Source organism: Clarias gariepinus, chromosome 8, assembly GCF_024256425.1.
Source record: "Clarias gariepinus isolate MV-2021 ecotype Netherlands chromosome 8, CGAR_prim_01v2, whole genome shotgun sequence".
In the NCBI taxonomy this organism is placed as follows: Eukaryota; Metazoa; Chordata; class Actinopteri; order Siluriformes; family Clariidae; genus Clarias; species Clarias gariepinus.
The window spans coordinates 33619986-33638351 of NC_071107.1; positions in this window are offsets into that span (position 1 = coordinate 33619986).

Here is an 18366-nt window from a genome sequence, read left to right on the forward strand (position 1 = left end):
ATCCCATACATGGAGTCTCTTTAAAAAAGTTAAGGTCTATTCCTAAATCAACAGAGTAAAATAATATGATTATATAATGAAACCATATTTAAAAAGAATGTACCTGCTTTTTAAAGTTATAATATTCCATTTTATATTATTTCGGAAAGATCATATACACACATGTTATAATTATCATTCTTAGCTAGCTGCTAGAATTCGTCTCTTTTCTGGGTCACCTCCATTTATAATTTTCTTTTTCCAACACCCCCTTTTAATACGCCACGAGTAAAGAGTGACAGAAACTTGAGGCTTGTTTTAAAGGTCAGCCTCATGACATGTAGTGTGTGGTTTAGAGAGGGAGACTGCTGGAAAAAAAAAACCCAGAGAAGAGCAGTTCGTTGTAAAGTGGAGAGGGGGGCTCAGGGGTGATGAGGCTATTGAAAAAAAAGCATGTGTCAGAAACACGTAGATACACGCAAGCATCTGGCTATGAGTCAGAGCTTTCTGCAGAAATGAAAGCTCTCAAAACGTTGTGAAAATTACAGAGATTTAACTGTCAGGTCTGTGTACAGTATATGATTAATAAACAGCGGTGAAATTTGTTAGACTTACTGTATATAATTATATGTGTTACCTATTGATTATAATGTTTGATTATGACATTAGGTTAATTAAAAATGAGGAACAAAAAAATACATAAAAAATTAATGTGGATTAATTTAATTAATTAATTAAATTTTATATGGAAATAACTCAAATCTGTGCAAGGTGCATTCAGAAAGAGGTATACAGTAAATATGCATTTACATTAAACTTTATTCAGTTTTGATACCTGTTGGATTAGAACGTGTTAATCATCATGAAATCAGATTTTTGAAGGATGTTTGTTGGGGGAAAAAAGCCAATTTTACAAAATGCTAGGGAAAGCCAGCCCATGATAAGGTCCATCATATAAGTGGTAGTGTTTCTGCTTTAAAGCCCTCAGTTAACATACAAAACCAGGCCGAGCTTTTAGTCCTGACCTAAAGGAAAACCACCAATCCTCCACGATGAATATTTTACCCTGCTGATTTCTTTTAGTGACCACAGGCCATGTTAAGTGTTTCTGACCAAAGCACTTAACAAATGCTAATGTCCAGCAATATCAAAGAGTTCAGGACTGGCAAGCAGCCTGAGAGAGTCACCGTGGTCAGAGACAGACCCCTACGCTAACCACACACTCCACATACATTTAGAAATAGACACACACACACACACACACACACACACACACTTAACCCTCACCATTTTACCTTTTCAATCTTAAAGGGTCAAATTTGCAGAGACTTCAGACATGCACTCAAATATGACAGCTGTCGATCACACACACCAATCCTGGAACATAAGCAGCTCTACAGTGCCACCCTATGACCACTTCCTCTGTGTGTGTGTGTGTGTGTGTGTGTGTGTGTGTGTGTGTGTGTGTGTGTGTGTGCCAAGCTAGCCATCAGCATATAGTCACTTACTGTTTATGGCTTAGGACAATAAAAGGTAGCACTTAATTGGGATACTCTGCCTTAGACACTACTAATCATCTACAGACTGTCAATGTGTCAAATGATGCTTATCTGTCCACAATGTGATGAAGTATAGTCCATGTTAACTGAATTTAAAATCATAATGAAACATAAATGATCTATAAATCCATCTATAGGTCCATAAATGATCTATTGAACCTCACCAGCCATAAACTGGACGATCCATGTACTGTATCGTAACAGGAAAATGGTATATTATCCACTAAACATTAATAACTATAAAGTGAACTAATTAAATTTTAATTCCTTAGTTAATTGTTCGATTTCTTGGTTGCAAAGGTACAGATAAGAAAATAACATGGGTAAATTGTGAGATGTAGAGTAACTAAACAACAACTAGTTTTTTTTATATACTGATTATTTCTGCTATATATATTTTTTTAACTGCAATACTTTCCCAAGTCTTGAGTCCCCACCAAAAAAAGATAAACTTTTTCCCAACCTTGGAAACTCCACAGTAATTAAAAATATAGTTGTTAAAAAAAAAAAAAGAAAGAAAGCACCATGATAGAAAAAAGCATCAGTGATTGGCTTTGCTGCAATAAAGTTTTCTTAAAGGCGTGCACTTGGTCTGCAGTAATGTTTAGGTAGGTGGTAAATGTCAAAAAGTACTTTTCCACATGAATGCCAGTCCCCAAGGTTTCCCAGCAGAACATTGTCCAGAGCATCACACTGGCAGTAACTCTTTTGTGAGATCAGACCAGACAGCTTCATCGCCATGTGTGTCAGTGAGCATTAGTGTCCCTGTGACCCTGTCGGCAGTTCAGCAGTTCTCTTTTCTTGGAGCACTTTTGGTAGGTACCAAAACTTCTATCAAAATAGGAATAAACATCTAGATATCACATTCTGGCCTTTGTGAAAGTTCCTCAGGTCCATATGTTTGCCTATTTTACCTGCTTCCAACACATCAACTTCGAGAACTGTTTGTTCATTCGCTGCCTAGTATTTCCCCCTCAAGCCTTGAAAGTGTTAGATTGAAAAAGGTTATCAAAAACAAAACATAATCTTTAAGCATGACTGAGTACATTTTTCCACTAGGAGAAAATGTTAATAAAATACTAAAACAAATTGGCGTAGCTAATTTTGGTTGTCCACTCAAATGTGACTAGGCAATAGATCATCCAGTGAGCAGATGAAGGCAGAATTGATCTCATCTCATGAGGCAACTTTTTAGCCTTGAGGGCCCTAAGCAGCCAACACACTTAAATCACAGAACGACCCTAACCTCCTTAGGTCATAAGTGGCAGTTCATCCTGCCTCTGTTCCTGCTTGCTTGCTCATGGCGGTGTTCATTTACAATTCAATTTGCTTTTTCCATTTTAGGTTATTAATAAGGGTCCTTTTTGTTGATCAATGCCTTTTTATGACATTTCATATCCTCAGCTGGGGCCTCCTTGCTAAAATAAAAGCAAATAAATACAGATTAGCCCCGAAGAACAGAAAAGACCTTTTTGAGTTTCGGGCCTCAGTAGACACACAGTGCGATCGATCGGCAGGCTAAGAGATCTAGTTCTTAAAGAAGTCAGAGTTTATAACCTATAATCGAGTTTAGAACTCTGCAGTTTGGAGACAGGGCAGACAGTGATAGCCCGGCCTGATTCAATTTGCAGCTCAAGGGGGGATTTTAACGTGAGGTAATTGCTGACAGGCAGCGCGTTAGACGGCCCTCGCTCCACTCAGGTGGTATCCGGTGTCGCAGCGGCGCTTCAGGACCCCGGAGAGAGAGGCGAATTATGAGAACGCCACTGGTTTATGATATACACACACATCAGCGAGTGTGCTATATCAGATGTGTAACAGAGCTCAGTTCATTAGTGTAAGTGCACACACGGCTAGCTTCAGCAGAAAACTGGTTTCTCTGGGGCTTACACTCAGACGCCCTACATACTGTACTTACTGTTTATAGCGGTGTATTAAGTGAGGTTTAAACAAAAATCAACTTTATTTAGATAAATAATACATAATGAAAATAATTAACAAATTTTAATTGAACAACAACTTAGGCAGTTGAATACACCAAAAAAATCACATTTACTCTGCAGGTGTTTGTGAGTGTTTTTTATGATTTACATTGACTACAGTGTGTGAGATGAAATCGAAGTCGCAAATAGATTTTGAAGTTTATTACACGCGTATTGCTGTATTTGGGAAGATGAACCATTTGCGGTTGCTATGCCACCATACTGTCTCTAAGCATGTGGATTTGAAGATAAGTGCACTAGTATATTATTGATATGTCAGGTGAGGTATAGGTGGCACAGTGGCTTAGTGGTTAGCACTGTTGCTTTTTTACCTCCAGGGTCCGGATTCGATTCCCACCTAGCCGTCTAGATTTGCATGTTGTCTCTGTGCTTGGTGGGTTTCCTCCAGGTACTCCCACAGTTTCCTCGCACAGTACAAAGACATGCCGATTTAGGCTAATTGGTCTTCCTAAATTGCCATAGTGGGTGAATGTTGACTAGAGGTCCTATCATGGTCATAAATAAAAAGACTAGATGACTACATGGTCATCGCTGGCCTCCATCATCCTTAGTTGGACTACAGAGGTTCCTCGATGGATGGATGGAGTTGAGGTGCACTGTACAGTATATGTGTAAATATGCTTTAGAAAATGTGGGATAGGTGGCAAGTTAGATTTTGTACAGCTATCTTACAGTATATTCCAGCTATGAGTTGAGAATGTATTACAATGTTAAAAATATTTGAGTTTGCTAAATACTCTGTAATATGTCTGCTTATTTATTGTCTCCAATAAATTATACATTTGATATTATATTTGAAGAAGAAATTGTCCTCCAATTGTTTTTTTACTCAAAAAAATCACCTTAGTTTGGTTTTGTTGTCCAACCCTTTGGCCAACGATTAAAATAAATAAAGTGACCCAGTCTGTAACATATGACAATAAACAATAAACAGACAATCAACAGACAATCTATTTAGCAAGTTTAATCACTTCAACAAGCTCCTATTGCAGTGAGACACAATGAGATTCTATTTATATTTTATTTAGAGACCAAGGTAAAATTCTGGGCTGAATTAAATCTAAAAGAATGAAATGTTCTTGAGATATTAAAAAGAAACCTGTAAGCGAAGAAATTATTAATGGGTGGAGGAGTAAAATCTGTGTAGCTGCAGGTTTTCAGGCCTGGATCAACTCATTGATAATTTAAACAAAATTTTAAGTCAACTAGCTATCAACAACTAATTGTTTACTACAGACTCGAACCCTGGAACGAAAACCTGTACGCACCTGTCCTTTGTGTACACCGCCAAAAAATATTATTACGATCTGAACAATGAGAAAAGAATATATAAAAAGGAAATGATCAAAAAATAACAAGCCTGGATCACTGTAGGATCACTCCATATGTTTATGTGATTTCAACTGAAGCATCCGTGAGACGGTCCAAAATGTTTGACTGATTCCAACCAATTGTATTATTTATATTGTAGGAATAAACATTAGTTTATATATACTGTATATATTATTACAGTATATATGTATATGTATACTGTGTGTGTATATATATATATATATATATATATATATATATATATATATATATATATATAATGTTGTAGTGCTAGAAAGGAAATGTATGTGACATATACTGTAAAGTGTAGATTACATGGACGGCTGCTCACATGACACATCCAGTGTAAACTCCACAAAAAAACTGTCTGTGAACACTAGCTGTATAAGAAAGCCTTTTGTGTTGATTAGAAAGAGCAATGTCGCTCAAGCAATCTAAATAAAATACCAATCTTGATAGATTTTTTTTTTAACTGGGCCAACAAAAAACGTCTTAATATAATTGATAAAAATGGGACCACTTCCACCTCTCGTGATTGCAAAAGGTTGACAGAGTTGCATTTGTTTGTTTGTTTGTTCATTTTTTTTTAAGTTGGACCATGATTTTTGTTTTTTTGGGTCTCTTCATGGTATTTTTGCAGTTTTGTGGCTGGGAATTATCCTGAGACAGAGCAACCATGGTTTTATCCAGTGACAGTTCCAAACGTCTTCAGAAGTACTATTGTGACTTTCTATTTCAAAAATGTGCTCAGAAAAGAAAAATAGAAACCAACACCACCCTAAACCAACATTTGGTGGTTAGTATTTAAAAGAATATGGCATGAGCGATTCAACAAAACCATTCAATCTGTACATTGCCTAGTTAGCTAGTAAGTTCTAGGGAGAACTTCCTCAAACTCAACCATCTAAGGAGCTTATTTTCAAACACAGAAATTTGGCTAAAACAGGCTCTTGGGGAAGATAAAAATTTTGCACAGTTTGTAAACAATTAAATATGTCAGGTTTTGCCTTTCTAGAAAACTAATCATTCTAGTAAAATAATCCTTCCAGGAAAATGTAATCAACAGCTTCTGACCAATCAGAATAGAGAATTCAGCAACACTGTTGTGTAATTATTTATCACACTGCATCAGCAGCTGACCTTCACTTTGCTCGTGTGAATTGTGAATGTGTGAGTGTATGGATGAGTGTGTGTGAGTGTGTGTAAGTGGTGTATGGAAGGAATGGGGTGTAGAACGACACGTGTCTGTTATTAACCTGCTAAAGGGTTTTAAATGTGTCGAGTGCATTAGCATTTAAAATAACGTTTTCACTAGGCTAACCTATGACCCTAGGAGTCATGGCTTTTGAGTGATCTCATATGGAGAGAGGAGGCGTATGTGTGTGTTTGCACACACACACACACACACACACACACGTGTGCATGTGTCTGTGACACCCTCTAAACACATCCCTAATGGACCGTGCCATGATCGTCGGTGCACGCCTTAAACCAAATTAATTATTTAACAAGCTAAATCTGTGATCATGGCTTTCTCATTAACACATGCTCTCTCACACACACTCAGGGACACACACTAGGCCTCGCTAATTGCTTTCAATCTGTGTCCCTGTTCTCCATGCTCCATGCTCAAACCGGCAGTTGTAAGCTGAGCACAGATTACATTACATTATAATCAGATTTGAATTAAATGTAGTCGCACGTGTTAATGATGTTTGCTTACTCAGCTCATAAGCTTCATGTGGTGTTGCAGAGAAGACGGAATTGTGTGTATGCTGAAGTTCTTTAACACCTCTTCACAAGTTATTGTGTAGCTGACAGAAAGCTTTTTCTAGCTTTCTGTCAGCTACACAATAATAATAATATATATTATATAGATACGGTATATATAAAATATATTATTATTATTATTATATTAGCAAGTATAAATTGCAAGTCAGTAATGTACTTTATTATTATATTGAAGTATTATTCTGGTTCTATGTATTTGCATTTTACACACCAGCCATGTAATCTGATACAGTTCATCTGATACCTACAGCATTTGTATGGATTTTGATTGGTCAGAAGGTGTTGATTTTAGGACTTCCAAACAAAGGCAAATTCCAGGCTGTAGCAGTCTGTTTCTGTAGTAACAACTAGTAGGATGGCTGGAGAGCCTCATAAACATATAAAAAAAAAAATTTCATTGTTAATATAGTACGAAAAAAAAAAAAAAAAGTTTTGTTGTTGTTGTTGTTGGAAGTATCTAGTTTTAATCTAATGATTAATTATCTTTAAAAAAAATGTAAAGGGACATTGTTGTAGTAATAGCTTTAAACATTTCTCATCATTCCAAATCATCTTTACTCCAAAAATTCAACTTGAATTAATTTTTAAACATCCTATTACAAATGTACTAATAGTAATGTGGGATGATTTAGTTCCATTGTGAACAAATTAAGTCTATAGAAAAATAAAAATAAAAAAGAGCTATATCGACTCAGTTATACTCGTCAATCCTTAATTCAACAAAAAAAAAACAGCTACTTGACTATTTTTAAGTTTTAAGTTTTTAGGTTCAGTGATCAGACGCTTGATCTTAAATCCAAGGATTTCCAGCAAGCCAATTCCTTCCAAGCCAAGACCTTCAACCCTGAGCTACTCCTGTGCTCAGATTTTATCGCGTCTCTGTTCTAAGTTGCTCTGGACAAATGATATTACACACAAATTGTTCTTTATGATTTTCATTAGATGCTTGAAGGCTTTTTTGTTTCCTGAAAAAGAAGTTCTGTTCGGAACATCTACAGTTTTTTTGTGAAATATCATAGACATCACCACAGCATCATTACCCATAAAGACCTTTTTATTCAAAAATTGTTTATCCCTGGTAAAGGGTGAACATGTTGGCTTGTAATCTTACTTGCGCCGAGGTTGGCCCTTAATGCAGAATTGCACTTTGAGTGTTAGTCTCGGTGCTGTGATTAAGAAGATCTTAGCGCCACTCGTAACCTCTTGGACTGATTGGCCTTGTCACCAAGGGTTGACGGAGAGTCCCTGTCCACCTGACAACTCATCACCTCCCTAAACGAACGTCATCTGTCATCCCTCTCCGTCTCTCTCGCTCCTCTCCTGCCCGGCCCTCTCTTTCCTCCTCAGGGAGAGCTACTCTCGTTCAGTCTGTAACCTCTGGGGTCAGATTGAATACATACACTCATAAACACCATCTATTATTCACGACCAGCTGCAAACAGATCTGCAGCCCTTTACCGGGAAGACCAGTCTGTCAAAGCATCATATCCATTCGTCAATCCGTCTCTTCGTCCGGCCATGTACTCTGTAACAAATACAGTAACATGCTTAAAATAATCCTGTAAATCCATACCCTCCAGCAAAGCGCTGCGCCAATACCACAGAGTCCTTGCTTACTGTTTTTAGGTTGATTTAAAAAAAATAATAAAATAGAAACTTTTATGTAGTTGACCGGTATTATTTTTGGATATGTCACTTAAAATTAAAGATTATATCGGTAATCAGATGCTAAGTTTAATATGAAGAAATTTTACTCATATGGAACTGATACACAGCCCAAGATTGATTACTTTCCTCCCTTGCATTGTTTTATTCCTCTTATAGCAAAGCAGCTTAAAAACATCTTTTTTTTAAACAAAACAGATATACTGTAAACAGTTATCAGTTAAAGCATGTACAGTCTAAACATCCGATCCTTCCATCATCTCTTTTTGCTTTCTCTAGATGTTACTCAGACAAAAGTAACAGCTCGTTATCTGACCAAGAACCTGGAAATTCCTGAAGACTTCCCTACTTGTGTAAATAATGCAGAATTATAAATATGACCTTTAAAAGTTGAATTTTTCTTTCTTTTTTTTAATATAAACATATAAATGGTTGTGAACATAGACTTTTAGACCCTACTTTAGCATTTAGGTTCAACCTGTATGTAATTATGTGGAGAGACATTTAGCTGTGTAGCTTTTCAGGTATTTGCCAGGACTTTAATCAGTGAAACTACATGTGCATTTTAGCCAACATGCAACCGAGCCATTTCAAAGAGAGAGAGAGAGAGAGAAAGAAGGAGAGAGATGTACAGTAGCAGTGTTTGATGAAAAAAAAAATATGTAACCATAAAGTCCATGCCAAGTGCTTATATATATTATTTTTTTCTGATCTATTTTAAAAATCACTTGTTAAATAATAATAATTGAATGTAGAATTGCACTTTACTCCAGCGCGAGTTTGCTTTTTTGACAATGGGTTATAATATTTTCCTTCTCTGTGGCATATCCAGTAGCATTACTGTTAACATGTATTTCAGACGTTAACATCTTCTCAGTGAGAACGCTACATTACACCACTCTCATAGCTGTGTATAGGACAACTGAGAAATCTTGTTCCTCTGCATTTATTTTTTATCATATCATTTGCAGTTGTTTCATCCCGTTCCATCCCACTTTCCCCCTCAAGGGGAATGATGTCATGTGTCTGCATTAAATACATTCTCCATGGCTTTATTGCTCTCAAATGATGTCTGAATTCCCTGTGAACAGCACGAATGTATTCTCTGTCCCTTATTCACCACTGCCCTCATTAAACCAAAGTTAATGCTACTGTACAATGGTCGCCTTTTCAGCCCATCTGCGCGCATCATGCACGCTCAGGTCCTCTGGTGTTTGACTTTTAATCCATTACATTCCTCTGTGGACTTCTGACGATCTACTGGGATCTACTAATGTGTCTGCTGCTTGCTGGGACACTGAACACTTTAGATAAAGATCTAAGATTTAAAAATGAAAAATAGTTAATGACAAAAAGCAGAGAAGCAAGCTGGTTCATTCCCAAGGTTTTTTTTTTTTTTGTAACAGATAAATATTTAAAAAGAAAGAATATGATTCCTCCTTAAAAACCCAATCTTTTTATAAGTGAACACTTTCTTTCTGTAGAACTTTTTATGCACTGACATCACTTTTAACTCCTACTGAGTAGACGGTTATATCTTAGTAATTTCCCCAAATCAGACTGAAATGAGCTTCCAGGTCAATTAATGTTATAAAATAGTGCTCTCTGTGCTGGGCGCCGGTGCACATTGCATTTGTTTGCGGTTGCAAGCTGTCGAACGTTATTGTTCCTTCCCGAAACGGGCCAAAAGTAAAACAGTGTGAAGGCACAGTGGTGAAAAGCCAAACCCGGGCTTCATGATGTCAAGCATGGTTATGAGATCAGCAGAGAAACGGCCTTGAACATGTTAAACATGCTATTTGGTCCAATCTAGCGACGGGTCGAGTATCCACATAATTACAGAGCACGCACAGAGCTTTATTTATTCCAGTCACCAGTCAGTAAACTTCAGAAACAAAGGAGAATTGTGGGAGAAGAATCTAAATTGGGAGTAGGAGAAGGGTTCGTAAGAAAGAGGAGACGCGAGGAGAGCAGGCAGAAATGCCCATCCTGGTATGTAGTAGAACCATGGCTGGAAATTCATAATAACCTCATATGAAAAAAAAAAAACTTTAAAAATCATCATGCGATCCAGGATTGGTTTGCTTTAGTGGAATTGAAAGAGACAGAGAGAGAGAGAGAAAGAGAGAGAGAGAGAAAGAGACTTAACATCACCCCTCTTTCCACATGCTTAGTAATGCCACCCACCTTCACTCTCCCACCCACCCACCCACAAAGCAGAGTCAGCCGAAAGAGACGCCTGCTAAAGACCACTAATGAGTTTAATCATCCGCAATCAGACCAGCAGCATAAGGCGGTCTGAGAGAGAGAGAGAGAGAGAGAGAGGCCAGAGTACAGATGAATGGCTGAAGAGCTCATTAAGCTGTACGGCCAGGAGAAAAGAGACAAGGGTGAGGGGAGACAGAGTATAAGGGAATGAGAGGGAGGCAGAAGTATGGTTAAGAGCAAGCACAACTTCTCCAATGGGTTTTCCAGTTTGGTGGTGGATTCTAGATGTCCTGGAAGTGCTCAATGGTTAAATTCCCTCAAATAATCCCCCCAAATTTCTCAATTATTAAAATACCATCCAAATAAAATCAACTAAACCGAACATAACAGTCGTCTCGTACGAAAAGGTACGAATGAGTAATGTGAGCACAAGAGCTTAGCGGTTACAGCATCACGATCAAGAGGGGTACTGGAAATGTTTCTGCAGTCTTTATCCCCAGCCTGGATATTATGCATGGCAGACAGAACTGGTTATGTTGGCCAGATATAGAGCGGGGAGATAAAAACCCAGGTAAAACCCATAAACCAGAAAGAAATGGGGAAATGCTTAATCTCAGGAGTTTCCAATTATGCTTGCATGTGTAAACCATCTCTGTCCGAGCTCTTTAAGCCATACGGCTGCCCTGTTCACACAGTAGTCATGCTAAGTGTGGACATCCAGAGCCTGCACAAACTGATCACTTCCACATGTCTCCGTCATCCGACGGCAGCAGGAACTGAGATCCAGCGCTCGTGTTCTGTTACCGTACCTGCTCGGAGCAAATAACAGGCTGTGAAGGTTCAAAAGATCTAAAAAGGGAAGGTGGAATGTGTGGTAATGTGTGGTTAGAGGGTGGGGATACGGCGTTCACGTTTAAGGAACTGCTGCTTCTCTTTCGCTCAAGGTATTGTGACACGAACCTGTACAAACATACATTTACAGGGAGCAAAACCTCGGCCCTCGGACCGCAACAGCAGCTAACGCAAACCAGGTGGACAGTCTCTCTCTCTCTCTCTTTCTCTCTCACACATCTTAATTTGTTTCAGCACCTGTTGCTACACTTCCTGCTCCAGCACTAAGAGCTTGGCCGAGTGTGAACAAAAGAATCATGAGGTGCAGAAGTTGAGGAAGTTTCGTTTACAGCAGCAATAAATCATCAAATGCGGGATTCGTGAAGAATAAAGCACTCAGAAAGTGAGACATGAAGAGATAGATAGATAGATAGATAGATAGATAGATAGATAGATAGATAGATAGATAGATAGATACTGGAGTAAAACAGGCAGGCAGGAAGACAGATATATAAATACATACATACAGTACATACATGGATAGATGGATTTAGTACTATAGAAATATATGAAGGAATGTGAATAATGAGAGAGCGAGAGAGAAAGAGAGAGAGAAGTCGTCGGCGAGGCGGATGAGCAGACTGCCAGAACCACAGAAGCTAGACCACCCACTAGAGTGGCAGAACACCGGCCCCTGATCAGTGTGTGTGTGTGTGTGCCCACAAAAGATGTCTCACACTCCCAATGTGGCTGCTACTGAGGGTAAACATGGCCATGCAGTGTGTGTGTGTGTGTGTGTGTGTGTGTGTGTAATAGAGAGAGAGAAGGGGGATCTTGTGTTTGCAGAAGCCGAGTATTTTTAGTCAGTGGTTTCCCTCAGAAATGCGCCGTGTCCGGCCGGTGGACAAGAAGAGATTTCAATGAGAGATGTGTGGAGATGCTTAAAGGACTCCTTTGAAAAACATTCCTCAGGAGCCACTGCCAAGCCATGTATATTATATATAACATTTTCTAATTATGATACATACGGCATTCACCCGCCATGGCGGAGTGGGGAATGAGAGACACACTAATCCCTCTGCAGAAGAAGAGAGGGAAGAGAAAACCCAGCTCAGATGACTTTCCTACTCCGCATACCTTTTGGCTAAACCAGGACTAATCCTGGTCTAATTATAATTTCAAATTGGCGGTTGTAAAAAAATCTCTTTTACAGTTGAACTACATTTAAACAAAGAAGAAGAAAAAAAAAAACCCATAAATTCCACATCATTAACTGTAAAGAGGGTTCCTTTAAGTTGAACAGGATGGATAGGGCAGGTAGTAATACCATGGGACACTTGACACATGTGTATAATGTAATACGGCTTTATTAGTTCCAAAGGATTGTGGCTTTGAAGTTTTCCTTTAAACAAACCCTTCCGTGTATCCTAGCAATGTCTGCTTCCGAGACACAGTTTAAATCTACCAGTAGGGCATGGAACAGACAGAAATATGTGGCTTCCTGTAGACAAATTTATGAATTATTTAACTACCAGGCAAGAGGATGTATTAAGCTTTAAAATGTGGACATGTCCAGGACACCCTGAACTTAAACTACAGCTAATAAATTTACACATACAGATATTTATCCGCATTGGCCAATACATTATGGTAAAGATTACTTCTACATACATGCGTAGTAACAATTAACAAAGTAACAAGGAAAATGAGAAGTTAAAGAAGTTAAACATTTAATGTTTAACAATATACAACTAAAACAAAAAAAATAAGGGTATTTACTAATAATAAAGGAATAAATAGTTATTTACAGAAACCTTGGAAGCAGAAAATACTGGAGCCAACAAAATGCATCCCATGTTTATACAAGCTGTTTGTTTTTAACACCAAACTAACAATATTTAAGCGATGACACCATTCCACTAAATTTCAGGTTCTATTATACCACTTTGCTTTCACACTCGTTTTTCCTCTCGCACACCCTCCCTCTCTTTATCTTTTGCTCTCGCTCTCTGCTGTTACTTTATTCTTTTCCCCTTGGGAGATTAGTGAACTGCAGGTTGAGACTTGATTCAATTTCATCCTCATAAAACGTTCTCCAACACAGAAAAATATTTGCTGTCAACAGTGATCGGATTATGTCTGTAGAGATCAGAGATCACATGTTAGCAAACCATTACTCGTTTTTTCTTCTGTCTTGTTGTATGTAAAACAGAGCAGATTTATTCATTGGATTGAGGTTGGAAGTTGGTTGAAGTTTTTTCTAGATTTTGCACTGTAAACATACAATACTACAACATAACACTACAACTAATGGCTGATTTATGCTTCTGCATTTAGTTTACGCAGAGCCAATGCCTACACACTGGCTTACAGCAATGTGAGCATTTATACCTTTTGCACTGGTGCGTCCGAGTTGTTCTGCAATTACACCACCAAGCTGCTAGTTGGCGGTGGTCTTTCTATGCCACCATCGCTGCAATGTGTAGTTTCATTTTTGGGAAGGTGCACATCAGGCAGTAGGATATGTGGGCTACGCAGACTTAATGCAGAAGCATAAATCAGGATTTATACACCAATCACTTATAAAGAATACTGAACAAGAAAAGAAGATCCAGTCAAACTTTTATAAATACATTTACTGTACACATGCACACCAAATACAAACTAAATTGGATATTTCTATAGCAATATCCCAGTGGGTAATGTTTGATCAGTGTTATATAAAAAACACATTATACTAACAGACTGGAATTTTGGCTAATTACAAAATGACAAAAGAAAAATGAAAGCTAAAATTGAGCTTTTATCATTGTAGTCCAGGACAAAAGATATCTTTTGTGTTAGATCATCATCCTCATCATCATCATCATCATCATCATAAAGTTTCACTTTTTATACCAATTACTGTGTTGCAGCATCTTCAGGACACACTGCTAGAGTCTAACAAGAACCAGGCAAAAAAAAACGTCACTTATAATCAGTCAGCACTTACAAATTGCTTAGCAAAACCCTCCTACAAGCCAACAACTTAGCAGAGTGGTGCTTGAAACGTCACTTGGAGTCCATAACCCTAGTAGCTATCATCCTAAGATGATTTACGGCCTGCAATCATATGAAATCACCAGGCAGGGGAATATTAAAACACGATGTTGACTTCGCTCCATCACACTGAGTGATATGGCCTCTTTTCTTTACTGGCTGGCCCTATTGAAGAACTGCTGAATGTGGTGCGAACAAACGGCTTTATCGGGTTTATAGCGACTTTGTGTTTGAAGATTTTGTTTAAAACTCGCCTTCCCAAGCCCATTGCCATGTACTTTGCATTGGGCCACTGGGTATGATGCATACCTACCATTCCTTATTTTGGTCCCTAACTAGCATCTGGATGAGGTCACCCCTTGGAACCAGGATGTTGTTTGTGAAGTGATGCTGGATTTCAGACATCACTTCTGAAACATTTCTCTTTGAGGTCGAATCTCTGATCACTTTGATCGTTATAAATCAAACTGGAAAAAAATAACTGTGCAATTAATATATTTAGTATTTTTTGCATGGTGGAACCAAATAATTGTTTAGAGACGATGGTTAGTGACGTGAGTGGTGCTGGTTTGAGTGTATCAGGTGCAGTGGTGTTAATGGGATTTTAAAATTATATCATTATATATTACATTTTGGGAGAAGTGAGCAAAAAATAAAGAAATAAATCCAGCTAAAAGTAGTGCTGTAATCACACACTGACCCTGCTGAAAAGGTTAGAAAACTATTTACACTAAGGAAATGTACATGTACAGTATAAGAGACATTTTGTGAACTGATGCACTTATTGATATATTGACAACATTTAACTTTTGGGGATATTTTTGGGCAAAGAAAACTAAAAAGGGATTGACTACCATTGGCTGAAAAAGTTCCTAAATTAACAAGTTGAAGTTTAAACAAATGCACAGAGCTTTTCTACCATCAACTTAATTTTAATCTTAAATATAAAATCATCAGCCTTTTTGGCTTTGTTGAATTTAAGGTACTCTGCACTCAGTTCTCCCGCTATCCCTGCGCATATTGTTTTGATTTTCACCGTTTTGACCGGTACGCCACTTGGCACAGGTGTTTGAGTGATCTCGACTGTCTCTCGATCTCCCAGCTCCTTCATCATTGTCAGTGTTCCTTAGCCCACCCGGAGCCCTCAGGATCGCAGCCTAACCAGGACCAGACCTCCAGCTCCGGCTTCCTTCCTTTCCTTCCTGCTCTCCTTTCTTCCGTCACTCTCGTCTTTTCATCTACACGAGCTCTACAGTACATTTGCAAATCATTTATTTCGCTTAGGTCCCCTCACCCACCACCCCCGCCCCCCCCACACCCCATCCTGCTCCTCTCCTTGATCAGAAATCAGCGCGGTCTGGAACTCGTTTTAGCGTGTTACTTGTAGCGTGCCGCTGCCTATTGGGGGACATTTTGCACTTTCAGGCTTTTTATTACCAATAAGAGGAGAGGCCTGGTGGGGAAGTCCGCGAGAGCATTGTGCTCTAATGTGCGATTGCACACGAATGCTTTTTAAACGCTTTTAACTTCTGCCTCAGTAAACAGGAAGCAGCAATTACCTTGTTTTTCTTCCCTGACTTCCACGACTTTTAATGAGAGGGGAAAAAAGAAACCCTAGTAGTACCCAGTTGAAAAAAAAAAAAAAAAATGCCATGATAGCTAGCTTTCTAATTTAGTGAAGCTGCAAAGTCAGCAAAAAATGCATCTCCTACGCTCTGCTGTGCTTAAGCCTCTGCTAAAGATTTTACATTACGACTATTACTCTCAGTAAATGCTCCTTCTATTTTTAATGAGAGACGATAGGCTTTGCAGCACAAGGAAACTCGGCTTGCTCATAAGAGTGGTTAATTATACATGGGGGAAAGAATATGCTCTCAGAGCCAGGTATCTTATGTGTTTTTTGTTTTTTTCTGAACGGAAACGTATAAGTAATTATAAGTAATACGTATATACTTGCATTGTAATTAAAAGGAAAAGTGTGCATTTGTTTTTAAGTTGTATAATATAGTGTGAGTGTTTTTTTGTAGACCAAACTGAAACAAATTTCAGTGATAAATTATTAAAAAACCAAACATGTACAGAGAGATGAAAAATGACTACACAAAAAGTGTCTGAAAACATGTTTTTTGTAAAATCTTCCAATAGCGTAGCTCAGCCACTGCGGGATGTCCTCTAACACAAAAGCTCTTTCTCCTTTGATTTGGCAACATTTTGTTTGTCCTATATGTACAGACAGTTTAATTTGTTTTAATTTGCGGTTTAATCTTTTGAATCGATTTCTTTCAAGTCATTAATATGAAAAGACAGAGTTTCACCACTGTTTTAACAAACTGAATAGATTTTCATGAATAGTTCTTTAATGAATACCACATTTCTTTGGTCAATGCTTTTGTAAATGATTTACTAATACATCTATACGAATTAAGATTGAGAAACCTGACCTACTGTTTAAATGTATAAATTTCAAAAAGTATGACCTCAGCCCAAAGATAACACCCATGTACTGTCTCCTAAATGCCTGGATAGTGTTTCTTTAATTACTCTTATGAGTGATTTGGCAATATTCTGCATTTTTTCCCTATATGATATAAACTTGCATTGCATCGTTTGATGCTGTTCTTGCGTTTATTTATTCTTTTATTTTTTTTTGTTTTTGACTGGCCCTCTCAGGGTTGAACCGGCCTGTCAGAGGAGGCTTGTGTCTTTCCCAGTAGCATAGGCATTTGTCTTCTTCTCACTTCACTTCATCTTTTTTAGGTGCTCTATTCATCTGGCACAGGCGCAGCACAGAGCCAGAGTGTAATCTATCAAATGAGCTGAAAGCCCTAATTAACTTGTCTTTGAATCTCATACACACAGAAAGATAGATGGAGGGGAAAGCCAGACTTTGATTGAACTACTTTTATTTAAAAAAAAAAAAAAAAAAAAAAAGTTGAAATTAGATCACATATACAGTAAACGTCTAATACCTTTCAGTTACGGCGAGCAAAACATCTGTTTTTGCGAAACTGTGAAAGATCCTATAAACAGCTGGAAACATCTGACAAGTAAATGTTAGGGTGGGTTACTGCCTCGTGATGAGATTTTAGTTAGCCGTAAACATTACAGCTAAATTTTATCCCATGCTTCATTTTGATGCGCAGTCACGATGGCTCACAGTTAATCTTACACAAAGTCGTACTTCTTCCTTCTATAACACTTTTCTTGTTTTACTGCTTCTAGAGTGACTTCTCAAGTTTAATTTGTATGTGAGAAATTATCTGGAAAGGGTTTAATTTGTATGTGAGAAATTATCTGGAAAGGTTATATAGAACTATAGTTATGCAGAATGATTGATTCCAATATTTGCAAAAATAAATAAATAAATAAATAAATAAATAAATAAATAAAAATTGGGCATAAACTTTGAGCAAATGCTTTTTTCTGTTATTATTGTCATGATTACTATTTGTTTGTTTGTTTACTTGCTTTTAAATGTTTTGCAATGTATCTGTACAGTACAGTGCCCTCTATGTCCTGAAATGATAGTATTGATTGATTTATTATTCATATATTTATAAGATATTTATGAGATATATTTCCAGAAAATGTTTTCAAGGCCAAAAGCTGCACCTGAGTATTTAGGAGATCTGCAGGATTTCGAGTCATATCTAATGCTGAAGCTGCAGGAGATCACACATGGATTTCTGTTAATCCCTTAATGTTTCACTGTGTGTGCGTGCGTATGTGTGTGTGTATGTGTGTGTGCATGAGCGTGAGTGTATGCACGTGCCTGAGGGCTGTAAACACTTGTGTTCTTCGTCTGTTCCTTCTCTTCAGCCGGGGGATCAGAGGAGTGGAGATGCTTAATCACCAATTCTGGGATCTCTCTCTCTCTTTCTCTCTCTCTTTCTCTCTCCCCACCCCTCTCTGTGTGTGTTCACTCAATCCTTAATAAGTTAGTCTGTTTACACCGTAAT